The sequence below is a fragment of the Cebus imitator genome, unplaced genomic scaffold (assembly GCF_001604975.1).
Source record: "Cebus imitator isolate Cc_AM_T3 unplaced genomic scaffold, Cebus_imitator-1.0 Scaffold407, whole genome shotgun sequence".
In the NCBI taxonomy this organism is placed as follows: Eukaryota; Metazoa; Chordata; class Mammalia; order Primates; family Cebidae; genus Cebus; species Cebus imitator.
In genome coordinates this window covers 1990011-1993945 of record NW_016107722.1, presented here as the reverse complement: position 1 = coordinate 1993945, position 3935 = coordinate 1990011, and the positions used below count along the sequence as shown (strand labels likewise).

The following is a 3935-nucleotide window of genomic DNA, read 5'->3' as shown; positions in this document are numbered from 1 at the left end:
CTGAGGTCAGGAGTCCGAGACCAGCCTGACTAACATGGTGAAATCCTGTCTCTACTAAACATACAAAAAAATTAGCCAGGCATGGTGGCATATAGCTGTAATCCCAGCTACTCAAGAAGCTGAGGTAGGAGAATTGCTTGAACCTGGGAGGCCGAGGTTGAAGTGAGCCGAGATTGCACCATTGCACTCCAGACTGGGCAACAAGAGCAAAACTCTGTTAAAAGAAAGAAAGAAAGAGGGAGGCGGAGGAGGAGGGGAAGGGGGAGGGGGAGGGGGGGGGAAGAGAGAGCGAGAAAGAGAAAGGAAGGAAGGAAGGGAGAGAAAGAAAGAAGAAAGAGAAAGGAAGGAAAGAAGGAAGAGAAGGAAGGAAGGAAGGAAGGAAGGAAGGGGTGGATTTTAATGCTCTCAGCCCCCTCTCTGCACTGTTATTATTTTTATTTATTCATTTATTTATTTTGAGATGGAGTCTCGCTCTTGTCACCCATGCTGAAGTGCAGCAGTGCAATCTTGGCTCACTGCAACCTCCACCTCCCAGGTTCAAGCAGTTCTCCTACCTCAGCCTCCCAAGTAGCTGGAATTACAGGCACCTGCTACCACACCGAGCTGTAGAGAGTTTTACCACATTGGCCAAGCTGGTCTTGAACACACCTGATGTTAAGTGAGCTGCCTGCCTCAGCCTCCCTAAGTGCTAGGATTACAGGCGTGAGCCACCGCGCCCAGCCCTCTCTGCACTATTGTTGAAATGTAGCATTTCCACTCTTCTATGGCTATGAAACCATTTTGAACCTGTATCAGAGGTACACACTTTAGGAAAAATCAATACAGACAATAGTGCCTCTTGTTGTGGATTTTGCTTTTATCAGTGTGTTGGAAAAGGTCCTCTTTATCCCCAAGATTAGTTAATGCTTCCTTATGTTGTCATTTATGTAGGCTTTTTTTCCATTTAATGTTTTAAGCCAGTTGAAATGTATTTTTGCATATGATGTAAAAGAGATGCAGCTCATTTTGTGTATCTGTTGACTGAAAAATGCCAATTATTCCCTAACCTTGCATTAAATGTGTTTTTGTTTTTGTTTTCAGGTATGGAACCCTTCAGATCAAAGCTTACCTGTAAATTTAGTATGTAAAACAGATTAATGTAGTTGAAATGGGGAAGAATGAGAGTTATCCCAACCAGCCAGCACTCCGTACCCCCATTCCCATACTTCCCCTCATGGGAGGCTGCAGGGAGCTCTTTGAAAACCATTGGAAAGGGCAGCACGGTGGCTCACGCCTGTAATCCTAGCTCTTTGGGAGGCTGAGGTGGGCAGATCACCTGAGGTGAGGAGTTCGAAACCAGCCTAACCAACCTGGCTTAACTCTGTCTCTACTAAAAATACAAAAATTAGCTGGGCATGGTGGTGGGTGCTTGTAATCCCAACTACTTGTGAAGCTGAGGCAGCAGAATAGCTTCAACCCAGGAGGAGGAGGTTGCAGTGAGCCAAGATTGTGCCATTGTACTCCAGCCTGGGCAACAGAATGAGACTCCATCTCAAAAAAAAAAGAAAACCATTAGAAAAATTCATCCTTTCATAAATGACTTGAAATGCCACCTCTGTAATATACTACATTAAAAATTTTACATACTCCAATTGTTTTTCTATTTTTATACCAAATTATACTTTAAGGATCCCAAGAAGAAGAAAGTGAGATGTTTAATAAATGTGTGCATAACAATATGAGTTGTTTGGGGGTTTTTTGGCCTTTAAAATTAGCATAGATCTTCAAAATAAAGTGCAGCTTTGAAAAGAGCTAAATAAATACCTTTAATACAGAGAAGGTTTAACTTGGTAAAACTATGGTAGATAATGTGTGTCAAAAGTTTACAATATTCATATCCTTTGATCTAGCATCTCACTTACAGAGTTTCACCCTAAAGAAATAAAGAGAAATGTATGAAAAAAAATTTGCTATTGTCTATGTTATTGATAAAATTGAAGATGATCAATAACAGTGTGGGACTGGGTAAATGAATCATGGCACATCCCCACGAGATGGAATATTCTTCAGCCACAGAAGTGATGTTGTGGAAAGAAAAATATTGAGTGCTTGTGATGAATCTGGCACCATACCAAGCATCTTAATTATACTGCCTTAAGCCTAACAATATCCCTATATGATAGGTATTATTATTCCCATTTATAGGTGAGAACACAGAGAAGTTAGTTAAAGTTCAAACAGCTAGTAAGGTAGTGTTGCTGGAATTCAACCCATGAATACTCTTAACCCTTATTCATAGCCACTGTCATAATAATACAGGAAAATACTATTTACTGTAAGTTGTTTTAATGCAGTTTAACTGACATTAAACATCAAATGAAAGCTCCTATATGCAATCCCTTCTTCCTTTCCAAAGTTCCCATGCTTGGTAATTTTTTATCCTAAAATGTATTTATATATTTTTTAATGCTTATGGAAGTATTATATGCCTACTCTAAGAATTCAAACTGTGCAGAAGATTACAAAGTAGCTGCATCTTTAGTCATAACGACACCCTCTGTATATGAAAGGATACATTTGTAGGCTCTTTTTTGTTCGCTCAATTCTGTATGTTCTGGCTCTGGTATTATTAGCTTGTGGGCCCTGGTTTGGAATAGAGGTGAACTAGAAAGGCAAACTGAGTGGAGTGCAGGTATGGGTGGTTGACTTTCACCACAGAGGTGATTAGAAAAACTGATTCTGGAGCCAATCCGGCTAGATGGAGTCCCAGCTCTTTCTTACCAGCTGTTTGAACTTGGGCAACTAACAGGAGTGCTTACTGTGTGTGATATATGTACATGGTTTCCCCATTTGGTTTTAATGAGTTAGATATTTTTATTCCCTTTTTATGCAAATGACAAAATCAAAATTCAGGGAGGTTACATATAGCAGTAGGATGAATCTTTAGACCCATTTCTAGAACTACAGACAACATAAATACTGAAAGCTGCTTGGCCAGGAGATACCAAAATGCTCACAAATGAGAAACGGACCTGCATAGCCCTCACGCCCTCTAGAACCAAGGGGTAGCGTTTTAAGATACAGGACTGGGTGGGTGCCCAATCTGGTATCAGAAAGCTGTGCTTTGAAAACCTGACTGCTTTTAAGTATTTTCTATTTTGTTCTCATTTTGTAGGTATTAGAATAATTTCTGAATTATCAGTCTGTCATTTGTGCTTTGGGGAAGCAGAAAAAGCAAAAGGGGTCTTTGGCCATCTTCTGCTGGAGATTTCAGGGAGGATGTGTCTGCAAGAGACCAGATGTGCTGGGTTTCAAGTCCCAGAAGCCCAAGGGGAAAAAGAACCGCAGGGAGGAAAAGACTGTACAGAGGCTTCTGGAGTCTTCTCTGCTCTAACCTTGGAAGGTTTTGAACAATGTTTCTCGGAGGATGGCCTTTCACTTACTCAACTGCCCAGCATAACTCATCCCCAGGAGTGTTGAGTAAGTGAAATTTTGCTCTATTCATGTTTTTGTGATTTATAAAATATGATATGGAGAGAACACGAACTTGAGTCAGACAGACCTGATAACTCAGACATGATACTCTTGGCTTTGTCATTTAGTAGTTGAGCAATTCTGGGCAAGTTAACGTCTCTAGGCTTCCTCATCTGTAAAATGAGTATAAATGAAACCCACTAACCAGAATTGGTATGAAAATGAAATGCGGCAGAAAAATGAAAGTGGATAGTATCACCACTGACACACAGGCACTCAGGGCCCTTCCTGTCTCCATCATGTATGGATTTTGGGCAACATTTGGCCAGGTCTTGTTTATCTTTCTATTCATCTACTCTGTCTAATTCAATGCTTTGTTTACAATGAACGTGTTGCAAATGCTGAATGAACTACCTGCATGAACAATAGGCAAATAAATTTTAGGTGTGTTTTAATTTTTTTTTTTTTTTTTTTTTTTTTTT

At 40.2% G+C, this 3935-nt stretch overlaps 1 protein-coding gene across 1 annotated transcript in view; it reads left to right on the top strand.

The window, feature by feature from the left end:
- The first annotated feature begins 673 nt into the window (after positions 1-673).
- The window catches only part of SGK3 (serum/glucocorticoid regulated kinase family member 3), a 176455-nt gene continuing 173193 nt past the window's right edge, over positions 674-3935 (top strand). Inside the window, exon 1 of the mRNA XM_017509154.2 lies at positions 674-3459. The gene's annotated coding sequence lies outside the window, so the exon portion shown is untranslated. The remainder of the gene's footprint in view (positions 3460-3935) is intronic.